The 12,743-nt window shown below is 37.1% G+C and overlaps 1 protein-coding gene across 1 annotated transcript in view; it reads right to left on the bottom strand.

The window, feature by feature from the left end:
• CNTN5 (contactin 5) overlaps window positions 1-12,743 on the bottom strand; it is a 964,763-nt gene that overhangs the window by 263,337 nt on the left and 688,683 nt on the right. The gene's annotated exons all lie outside the window — the stretch shown is intronic.

Consider the following 12,743-nt stretch of genomic DNA (forward strand, 5'->3'; position numbering starts at 1 on the left):
TTGTAATACAAGATAGAAAGTGATGATTGCTGTGAATGAGGTATCCTTAAAGCATTATGTGCATCTGAGGAAATTATAAGAATGGTAAAGGTTTGTTTAAGTTCGGAAAAGATAGAAGAGAAAGCAAATGGAACAGTAGGAACAAGCAGAGATAGGAAACCACCGGAAACAGGAAAATCAGTTTTTCTGGCATATTGATATATGAAGAGAGATGATATTAGGCAAATTTGGAAATATAAATGGAGTCCAAAAAATACAGAGTCTTGATCATCAGAGTAAGATATTCAAACTTGAATCTGTAAGTAATTTGGAGCCACTGGACTGACATTTTGCTGATACACACACACACACACATATATACACACTAGAATTGGAGCAGAAACTGGTAAATTAGTTACATTACTTCAGTAATGCAAGGTAGTAGTAATAAAAGCCAGAACTTAAATTATAGTAGTAAGAAAAGAGAAAAAACAGTAGTTGGGGAAAAACTGTGATGGAACTGAACTCGGCAAATAAGGGGAGTGCTGAGGAAAAACGTATGGGCCCTGCCAGTAATAACACTAAATTTTCTAGCTTGGGGGGAGGATGGGGTTGGGTGATGTTAATGAAAGAAATAAGAACACAACTAGAGTAGGAAAGCTGATGACATTCATTTTAGGAGTATTTAATTTGATACCTATAAGATATTCAGAAAAAAGGATCTGACCAGATAATGCAATGAGAGAAGAGAGTTCAAGATGAGTTCGGGTCAGGTGCTGTACAGGAAACGTCGTCACCTAGAGATGGCATTTGAAGCCCAGAGTTTGGATGGGGCTTTCACTTATCAACAAGCAGTGCACTAGCTGAGGCCTCGTGAATTCCAGTGCTAGTGCCCTCAGGCAGCGCCGAAGCCAATTTCCACAAAAATCTAATTTTTAGGAAATCCCTATGTGTAAAGCACTACAGATGACAGTTATGCTTTAGCACAGATGCTTCTCTGGGGAGTGCATGTGTGTGCTTGGGGGTGTCCGTGTTTACGGGCATATTTGCCCGTGCAGGTCTGTGTGCATGTAGAGCACCGTGTGTAATTCCTTTGTGTATGGATGTGGGATGAGAGAGGTAAGAAGGGAAAAAAAGACAGTAAGATAAATGCTATAAGATATGCAGGCAAGAGGCACTGGACATGCAAAGAGAGAAAAAGTTACCTTTGACAAAGAAAACCCTTATATTTTCATTATTTATTATTTCTTTTTTTAAATTTATCTTTATTGTTGAAAGTATTACAGATACCCCCACCATTAATCCCCTCCACCCTGCACCCGCCCCCTCCCCTAGGCCTACTGCCCTATTATCTGTGTCCAAGGGTTATGCATTTATGCCTGTAAGTTCTTTGGTTAATCCCTCGCTGCCGTCCCTTCCCCACCCCACCTTCCCCCTGAGATTCATCGGTCTGTTTCATGCGTCCACGTCTCTGAATCTATTTTGTTCAGAAGATTCCACATATGAATGAGATCGTGTGATCTTGTCTTTCTCTGCCTGGTTTATTTTGCTCAGCATAATTTGAGATGGCTTTTAAAGGGAGGCTGTGGACAACTTTAGATGGAAAGTGTTTGAGTTCACTGAGGACAAAAGTTTATCTTTGCCTTTTTTTTTGCTAGTTTTTTTGTAAAGCAATCAGAGAGAGAAAAGTCACTAATATTTTCATCACAGAGATTGGGCTTCTGGACCTGGCCGTGCTAGACAACCATCTCTGACGGATCGGTGACCTCTGTGTCTCATGTTTCTAAACTCTCATCAGAGGGAACGGAGAATTAGCATGAATATAATGTCCTGTTCTAACAGGCTAACTCCCCTGCTTTCTTCCTGGTCTTACGCTCACTGTGCACCAAGGGAACTGAGTGATGCGCACTGCTATGTCACTCTCTCTGTGACGCTTCTCTCTTCTACTTCTTTCTTTGGGCCCCTTCCTGCCCCCCCCCCCCACATTTTCCAACTTCCTTTCTTTAATTTCCTGGTGTCTCCTTTTTTTCCTATGCCTCCTGAAGAGCAGGATGTGGCCTACTAGCGATACCTGACTGCCCGATGCTGAGGAGTTTGTATTGAATGCCCTCTTCCTTGCTCGCCCTCATACAGAGTGCCAGGCATCCCGTTCAGGCCCCGCCCCTGGCGGCCCACCTGAAGCAGCCCGTTAGGTCAGCTGCTGACCTCTCCATTGGCTCTCAGCACCCATCCTGTAGGATTCTTGTTCCCTGACCGCCTGTGAAGCTGACGACTTAATAATACATGACTCATCATGACACTTATTAAACTTAAGCTTATTAAACCTAACACTCGTACCTGCGCCGTCCCTGTGGGTGCAGGCCCTTGCTGAGAGCTGTAGGGTGTTGTCGAAGGGCAGTGAAAGTCAGGATGGATTCAGAAACTATTTCTTGCCCTCTCAGGTGTTTCTCAGTGGTTAGAGCACCTGCCCATGCACCGAAAGGGGTTGGGAGTTTGATTCCTGGTCAAGGACAGGTACCTGGGTTGCAGGTTCGATCTTAGGCCCAGGTGAGTGCGGGAGGCAACTAATCCAATCTCTCTCTCTCTCTTTCTGTCTGTCTGTCTCTCTCTCCTCCTTCCCCCCTCTCTCCCTCCCTTCCACTCTCTCTAAAAATCAATGGAAAAAATATCCTCTCATAAGGAATCACACACAGAAAAGTAGAAATAAAGAAAATATTTTATTATAATTACTTCTAGTTAATATTATTAAAGGTCTCAGAAGAAAGAGGCCTGAATCTCCAAAATGCCAGTAATTTGTGTTGATTTCTTTTTCTATCCTAAGTAAAAATTCCCTTTAGAATCAATGTTTATATTAGTACCTCCCCCCCCCCCCCTTACTACAGTGGGTCCCAGAATTGTGCAACATTTTAGGCCCTTCAAAAACCTCGATCTGACTCTGAATAATACCAAGATATTACTGATATTTTTTGGCTAATAGGAGCCAGACCCAAATATATTCTCTCTTCTCTTCTAGATAATGTTTGTGATTGCAAAGAAGACGCTCTTTTATAGCTTTAGTCCTTAAGAATGATGCAAAGGATAGGCATTCCTGGTAGTATTTGGGAAATAATTTTATCCAGGCTGGGCTTTCGGTATTTTTCAAATGGTACCCATATGGTAAAAGATATGGTTAAGCCTCACTCCAGGGCCCAAGAGGTTTGCTAATATCTAAAATAGATATTAAAAATAAAATTAAAAGATTGGAATAAAAGGCTAAAAATTATATTACCTAATTTGAGCTGCAGTGTAAGAGCTGTCTGGTTCTTTTTAATTTTACTCTGATAGTGATAATATAAGGACAGATGAGAAAGCTCTTTAGATAGGTCTTGCTCTTTAACAAAATTGATTACATTCAGGAATTAGGTTTTGCTTTATGTTTCATGGGATAATTGTGTTACAACTAAAGTTTGTCGTTGTTTTTTTCCAGTTTAATTTACCTGCTTTCTTATAAAAATGAGAGAACTAAGAGTCAAAGGGATCAGGTAACTGGGCCAAGGTTCTGTAGAACGCTGTTGATGGAAATAGGGCAAAAATAGGAGTTTTCTGACCGTAAGTGCACAACTATTTTCTTGACATCACTGTGTTGGGGAATTTCAATCACAGTATAACAGCCCAGGCATCTCACATCAATCATTGATTGCCTGCTTTTGCTACTTGTTTTGTTTCAGCTGCTTTTTTTAATATCTCAAGTCATATGCAACATAGCTATATGCTGTAATGTCTTTTGTTGAGTAGGGTTTAATAATGATAGGTAAGGGAAAGAATCCTATAAGGTAGATAGTCAAAAATAAAATTATTAAGCTTACCTATTCAGTCAATGTATCTCTTTTATTTTTTGATTGCCCCTTGTATTAAGCAAAATATGCTCAAGAAATACTATGCTGTGTCTTCCTCTCTTTCCCTACACCTGTCTCTTTTGGCTTATTTGGCTGCCCTACTTTGGAATTGCATGCCATTAGAAGATAACCTCGAATTACCCTAATTCCTAATAAACAGAAGCCTTCCAGCTGAGAGTTCATTACTATCCTTCTATGTCTTCATGGTTGTTGATTTTCTTACTTATTCCAATTACTTACAAAGAGCTCGGGTGCTTTTCCACAAGTGGAATGCAATTTAGAGCATCTTTTCTCCAAGTGTGTTGCAGAGCAGAGAGCCAGTGACATCAGAAAAGTCTGGAAACCTAACTAATATTTTAGGCTACAGGGTTCAATTCCAAGCCTAGTGATAAATAATTTCTAAAGATGGGGCTACAGGCTCTATCTTTCAATAGTTTCTCTATGTGATTTTATGTACATTAAAGAAATTCAGTGTTCGGTGAACACTGACTCTTATTTTTATCATGTGACCTGTCATTTTTAGGATATGAGTGTAACAGAATAAAATACCTGAAAAAATGGCTTGCGGAGGGTCTATAGTCATATTGCATTCATCCATAACTAGTCCTAACAGGCAAATTATATTCAACTTGTATGTATAGGTACTCACACAAGAGCTGGGATTTTTTCTGATTGTCTGGAGATCAGTTCTGATTGGTCAGTTAGCATGTGTTACCAGTTAAATATTTCAAGTGACATTTCTGACTGATAGTCATTTTGAGGGTCAAGAATTAACGTCCAGTGAACCTTAAATTTTGACTTAGCTCGTGAGTTAAAAAGGTTTAGCTGATCTTATATCCAAATAATGGGTATTTACATTTTTGTCTTCAACATCTTTGCCAATTGTACTCAACATCTGTTTCTTGTCTTTAAAAAATAGCACATATATTCTGTGTTTCTTTCAGAAACTGTTTATTCTATCCTTTCTAACCATGTGAGTTGCATAGGAACCACTGTCTTCCTATAAGTTCTGCTTTCCTGGCTGTAGTTATTAATTTGTTATGGGCATCAGACACACAGTTGGTTAGTTAGATTATCCCACTGCCCTGAACACAATGTTTGATTTATGGGTGGGCAGCTGAGACTGGGAATTTTGAACTAGAGTCCAGGAAATCCAAGTCTCACTTTCTCCTTGGTGGCAAAAAAAGAGTCTGCGTGTCTGAGAGCCACTGAACTTCCACTAGTGTAAGGAGTTATTCTGCCACTGAAGAGAATTAAGCCAATTTAGATAGAATTAAGCCAATTCATATACAGGAGAGATGGAAAGAGAGAGTACTGGGTAGCATGTCACTTCTACCTGGGACTTAAATTTTTGCCCTTTTCTCAGTAAAATAAAGTGAATTTCCTGTTTTGATTAAATTATTTCAAGATGGGTTTTCAGCTGCAGCCAAAAGAGTTCTGACTGATACCTCATTGAGCTCAACATAACCAGTAGTGACCCAATGTCAGGCTCTGTCCTATAACTTATCTAGATTCTGAGTCTGTCATAGTCTAGATTAGACAAATAACAAGATGGAGTGGTGGTGGGATAGGGGCCAGGACACATCAACATATATGATTTGTCCCATTTTTAAACACTGTCCTCTTTCATAGAGAATGTAAATTCTAATAGTTAATAAAAGAGGGTAAATGAAATTAGAAAAGTACATATAAAGTATTATGGGACTTGAGAGGAAGAAGAGATTAAGTGGATTTCGACAGTGGGACTGGGATTAAAGATGTAATGACAGAGGTTCTGAAACTCTCAGGGGGCAGGGACATGATAGTGAAGACAGGAAAGTGAGATTCTATAGAATTTTATCAGAAATTTAATCTTATTGCATTGAGCATGAAGTATTAGTGAAAGAGAAAATTTAAATATAACTAGGAGCTAGATGATAAATAATATCTAGGAATATTATATTTTATTATTCATTTATCAAGCTGCCTCAGCAGTAGCTTGATAAATCCGCATGAGCACTCATTTGGAAAAATTATTTCTACAATCAATAGGCATCTGATTTTATTTAATGATAGAACCTGGAGTTACTACCATACATACACATTGTTATCAATCATTACATATTGGTAAATTAAACACAATAGGTATAGTAAAGGTACCTAGGGTAAGCATCAAAATGAAGAACCTATGAAATGAACTATTGCTTGTACATAGTGTGATTTGCACATTAAAATGTATTGAAATTATTTAATAAAGTGTTGTGGGGATTTTCTTTTATTACACCAGAAATGTATGTGCTATCAGAACTCTTTACATTATTTTTACTTTATAGTACTTGAGTTTCAGTATATGTTTTATTTGTCATTTTTTTACTGTCTTTATGAATCTGAATATAAAAATATATTTATTGTGCTATGTAAGCCCCATGGTAAGGAAATGAAAGTTCAGATAAATAATAACAACAAATGTTGATAATAATAATTAAAATGAGAAAGGGGAAAAATAGTGATTAAATAGTTCACATTATGCCTACAGATATTGTGCTATTCGTGAGACGTGTCGCTATACTCATCCTTTCAGGACATATTAAATATTAAGCTGTGATTTATAGATAAATGATGCAAACCCTAACTCTATCCCTGGCTTGTTGAAACATCAGGGTAATCACAGAACCTCTCTGGATCCGTTTTCTGGTGTATAATAAGCGAACTAATGTAATTGAGGGTTTAGAAATCTAATGGTATGTTAGAGAATATATATTACACACTACTATATTTCTCCTTACTTACTGTATTCAAATAAATTAAAAGTTATAATCTTTGGAAATTTTAATCATTTAGAAAAGTGTTTAGGTGCCTTCAATTTAATTCCCTAATGACACCCCTGATAAGTAACAATTTCACAAGCCTAGATAAATAGACAACAAACTGTCTCCTCACTTCAAAAAGTATCTATTAGCCTAAATCAAAGTTTCTTGAGGTGAGTCATTTTCATGTAAATACAGGGATTGAAGAATCTCCTAACAAGAGGAAATAAATGACTTGTATTATCTTCAAATAACTGCATCATTATAAGTATTATTTATCTAGGGAGGCTGAGAAAAACTAGAGAGGTTTATTATTAGGAAATGTTTTTCATCACTATTATATATATTCTGAAAATCATAGAAACCAATAGATATCTTTCCTGTTTCCAAGCATCAAGAATAAATTGTCCAATGGTCTAGTCACACTGTAATAGCTTTCATCTAATTACTGAATTTTAAGACATATTTTCTTCTTGTATTCTTGCCATTGTGATTTAGGGAAATATACCCCTCTCCCATCATTTGAGGTCTCATTCCATGTGTATTAATAACTTGGAAAAAACTTACAAAAGTAAAAACTAAAGAAACCAACTATATATTTTTATGAGCAAGCATATAAGTTCTCTAGCATTAAAACAATAGGCTAGATACCATTTACTATTGCAACTAAAAATATAAGATACCTTGGAATAAACTTAACCTAGGATGTAAAAGACCTGTACTCGAAAAACTACAGGACACTGAAAAAAGAAATAGAGGAAGATATAAACAAGTGGAAGAATATACCATATTCATGGACTGGAAGAATTAAAATCATTAAAATATCCATACAAACCAAAGCAATCTACAGATTCAATGTTATTCTTATTAAAATACCAACAAAGCTAGAAAAAATATTCCAAAAATTTACATGGAACCAAAAAAGACCCTGAATAGCTGCAGCAATCTTGAGAAAGCAGAATAGAGTTGGAGGGATCACTTTACTGGATATCAATCTATACTACAAAGCCACTGTAATCAAAACAGCCTGGTGTTGGTACAACAACAGACATAAAGATCAATGGAACAGAACAGAGACCCCAGAAATAGACCCAAACCAATATGGTCAGTTAATATTTGACAAAGGAGGCAAGAGCATCCAATGGAGTAAAGACAGTCTCTTCAATAAGTGGTGCTGGGAAAATTGGACAGGTACATACAAAAAAAAGAAACTAGATCACCAATTTACTCAATACACAAGAATAAATTCAAAATGGATAAAACACTTAAATGTAAGTTGCAAAACCACAAAAATCCTGAAAGAAAATATAGGCAGTAAAGTCACGGACATCTCATGTAGTGGAATTTTCACCAATACATCTCCTAGGGCAAGAGAAACAAAAGGAAAAATAAACAAATGGGACTATGTCAAACTAAAAAGCTTCTGCACAGTAAAAGAAAACAGCCTTAAAATACAAAGGAACCCACGGTCTAGGAGAACATATTTGCCAAGGATGCATCTGATAAGGGACTAGTTTCTAAAGTATACAAAGAACTCACACTACTCAGCAAGAGGAAGACAAAAAATCTGATTAAAAACTGGGCAAAGAACCTGAATAGGCACTTCTCCAAAGAGGAAATACAGATGGCCAACAGACATGAAAAAATGTTCAACGTCACTAATCACCAGAGAGATGCAAATTAAAACCACAATGAGGTATCACCTCACACCTGTAAAAATGGCACCATCAACAAGTCAACAAACAACACGTGCTGGCGAGGGTGTGGAGAAAGGGGAACCCTGGTGCACTGCTGGTGGGAATGCAGACTGGGGCAGCCACTATGAAAAACAGTATGGAGGATCCTCAAAATATTAAAAATGGAGCTGCCTTTTGACCCAGTGATCCCACTTCTAGGAATATATCCTAAGAATCCTGAAACACTAATCAGGAAGAATATATGCACCCTTATGTTCATAGCAGCACAATTTATAATAGCTAAGATCTGGAAACAGCCCAAGTGCCCATCAGTAGATGAGTGGATGAAAAAGCTATGGCATATTTACACCTTGGAGTACTACGCAGCTATAAAGAAGAAGGATCTCGTACCCTTTGGGGCAGAATAGATAGACCTGGAAAATATTATGCTAAGCGAAATAAACCTGGCAGAGAAAGACAAACATCACATGATCTCACTTATATGTGGAATCTAAAGAACATAATAAACTGATGAACAAAACAGATTCACTGGCATGGAAGCATTGACCAGACTGACAAATCTCAGAGGGAAGGTGAGGGTGGGTGGGGAGAGATTAACCAAAGGATTTATATGCATATATACATAACCCATGGACACAGACAATAGTGTGGTGAAGGCCTGGAGCGGGGAGTGTGTGTGGGGTGGAAGGGGTCAATGGGGAAAAAGGGGGACATCTATAATATTTTGAATAAAAAATAAAAAGTAAAAGCAAAAAACCCCAATAGGCTAGATAGAGCAAGCTTGAAAAATTTGATAACAAAGGGTTCAATATTTACTTTGACTATGTATGTTGAAAAGTGTTTTGTTTTGTTTTAGAGAAGCAAATGTTTGCCATTTTCATAAATATCTATTCCCAAATAAAACTACAGAAACTTCTCTATAAGTATATCTACATAACCAAAAATGTATAGTTTTATAGCAAGTCCATTACAGTCATGGGCTGCACAATGATATTTCGGTCAGTGATGGACCCGATGTACAACGGTGGTCCCATAAGATCACAATGGAGCTGAAAAATTCCTATCAGCTAGTGACATCAGCCCTTGTCATGCTATAGCACAACACTTTCCATGTCTGTGATATGGCTCTAAACAAAACCCACTGCCTTGCCAGTCGCATAAAAGTATTGCACATACAATTATGTGTACTACCTATTACTTGATGATGATAATAAATAACTATGTTTCTGGTTTATGTCTTTACTAGATAATTTTTATTGTTATTTTAGAGTGTGCTCTTCCTGCCTAGAAAAGGTTTGCTATAAAACAGTGTGCCGCGTTACCCTGCGTAGCCTCATGCATCTTTGCTACCTCCTCTCTTGATCGCATCATTTCTCTTGTGCTTCCTTTGATCTCATGTTGTTTTGTACAGCAAGGTGCTGTACAAGCTTGTGATCTAGGAGCAGTGGCTCTACCACACAGCCTAGGGTTATGGTAGACCATACACCTCGGTTTGTTTAAGCGCACTCTGTAATGTTCACACGGCGACATCACCTAATGTCGTAGTTAAGAGCATATCCTTGTCAAGCGGCCCATGACTGTATTTAAAACTCATTTAAAATGGGTGATTTTTTTAAATGTAAATTTTTTTGACTTTATGAAGTGTATGTGGGGTCTGTCTGTCTGTCCCTCTATGTGCGTGCGTTGAGAATTATGAAAAAAGAGGGAGCGAGAGGAAAATTTGGTACCTGTTAAAAATTTTGATACTTTGACTTCTTTAAGTTGTCTCCAAGTCGTATGTAAGTACAACAGATCAGCTATTGAATGAACTACGGTCCTAGTTTCCACAGTAAAGGATCCTTCTTTGAAAGCTAGTTTGAATGAGCTCAGTAATGGCAAACAACTATACTAGCTTAAAAGGAAATTAAATAAAAGTAAGAATATAATAGTTCCAAATAACATATTAATGCTCAATATAATAATTAAATGCTTGGAAGATCTCCAAATCATTCCATGGGAATCTTCCACCCTAATGATAGTTACTTCATTTCAATTGTGATTTAATTAGAAACTGTATTTCTATACAATTCATTCAAATATTTATTTCTGCCAGAATATTTTTTCATTAAAAAGAGAAAGTGAGATGCCTTAGAACTATAGTGAACTTCCCTCACTGCATTAAATGCATTCATCATACATTGCTAGATCCACACTCCTTTATATGAGAAATTAAAAGCTTGCAGTGAGATACCAAAGTCTGATAAAGGTGAACCTAAATTATGAGGAAGCAGTTTCTTCACACACACACCCCATCTGGAAGGGAGGGAGAATGTATTGGAATCAGTGCATAAGGCTAAGCCAGTTGGAGAGTAGAAAAACTGTTAAAGCTGAGTCACATTATTGGGGGAGAAATGGAATAGCTATATACTCCTGTTGCTCAGATTCCTACAACTATTTGGATTCAGCTACCTCCTAGTCTCAGTCCACATGAAGTCATGCCACATTTCAGACCCTAATCTTGGATTTTTCTAAGATCTCCTTTCTCATATCATGTCATGTATTTCCTGAAAACATAAGTCTCTTATTTACGTTTACTTGAGTAAACTTCTGTTCTTTGCAACTACCTAAAACACTTACCCACATTGCCTTTTATTTCTAATTTTTTAACCATTCTTTCGAGAAATTGTTCCTTCTAGTAAATTTTCCTACCCACGGCCATCTATCTATTCACACTCTAATCACCAAGAAGTCAAGAGAATTAAAATACCCTGGAGGAATGAGTTCTGTTAGCTCAGTTGATCAGCTGCCTGGTTGCATACTCTGGGAGAAAATGTGACAAATGGGTTGTTTTAAACTATTTTTACACTTTAATAGGCACAGATTGTGTCCTCACTTCAGTTTTGTTGTTGAGAGTGCCAGCATTCCCGCTGTTAGCACTCACACTTGAAATACTAAACATACCAGGCTCTGCCCTGATTTGCTCTGTAAACAATGCACATATTTTACTTTACAAACTTTTTATGATTTCAAAAGCTCAGTGAATGACATGGTTCAAAAGATACGTATTTCCGGAGGGGGGACGTCAGTGATCACAGCCCCATCACAATGTTTTATGTGCATTAAAGTCTCCAGATGTGAAGAGGCAGAGTAAACATTGCTTACACCTGCTGTAAAACCGCTGCTGTGTCAAGTGTGCGCAACTAAATTGGCATTTAAATCCTATGAATACAGCAAGGTAGATGAGATTATCCCTGCCTTAAAGAAGAGGGAGCAGAGCACTGAAATGGTTAAATCACTTCCTCAACATCGCTGAGTTATTTAATGACGGGTAAGGGGCTCAAACTCAGGGCTATATTAACTCTGAAGTCAACTTCCCCTGATTATTCTATGCTTCTCCCCAGGAAAAGTTCCCATAGTTTGCAAAGCGGATTCGCTGAGTCATTTCCAATTGTGTAGACAGCTAATACTGTTCTACTTCAAATATTATTTTCTTGGAACAGTCTTTCCTGTCCCTCTCCCCCTGCTCCACCCCACCCAACCAGGTTAATCTTTGCCTCTGTCCTCTGTCTCTCTCTGCCTCTCTCTGTATCTCTCTCACACACATATATATATATGCTTCCATATATAAAATTCTCTATATATAATTCTATATCTATAGAGTACTATAATATATATATTATATATATAACAGTGCTTTGTTTCTATAATATACATAGCACTGTTTTGATATATTTATTATCTCTATATACATATTATACTACTGTTTCTTTAAAAAAATTCATTACAATTATAATTGATTCCTCAATCTGATTGCACATGCATTCCTTTGCTTAACATAGTGTTCGCTTTTAATCTATAAGGTAAATTAGAACGGAGACCACATTGTTTTGTTCCCTTGTATCTTCAAACAGTGTCTGGTACAAAGTCAGTCAGTGCTCAAGGATATTTGATAACTGAATCAATAAATCTACTTGTCATCAACTAGGTAGAAGACGTGTGATAGGTGGCATAGTTGAGAATATTTTATTTTCATGCATTTCAATGCTTATATTATTTATTCATTTTGAGGCAAATTGGAGGTAATTTTCTAATATGGAATTATAAAATTCTATATTTTATTTTTAAGTTGTGTTATGGTCATATGAGAATAAAATATTTTGCGAATGAATAAAGTGAGTGAAACAAATCTCTCTATTTCTCTATAATCAATTGCCCAGGTCTGTTAATTTGGTTTCTATAACATCTTTCCCATCTATTTTTTTTTTTTTTAATATATATTTATTGATTTCAGAGAGAGGAAAGGAGAGGGAGAGGGAGAGAGAGAAACATCAATGATGAGAGAGTCATTGATCGAGCCCGCAACCCCGGCATGTGCCCTGAACGGGCCCATCTATTCTTTTCCTTCTATTTTGGTCATTACTTTAATT

The sequence above is a fragment of the Miniopterus natalensis genome, chromosome 11, assembly GCF_054644295.1.
Source record: "Miniopterus natalensis isolate mMinNat1 chromosome 11, mMinNat1.hap1, whole genome shotgun sequence".
In the NCBI taxonomy this organism is placed as follows: Eukaryota; Metazoa; Chordata; class Mammalia; order Chiroptera; family Miniopteridae; genus Miniopterus; species Miniopterus natalensis.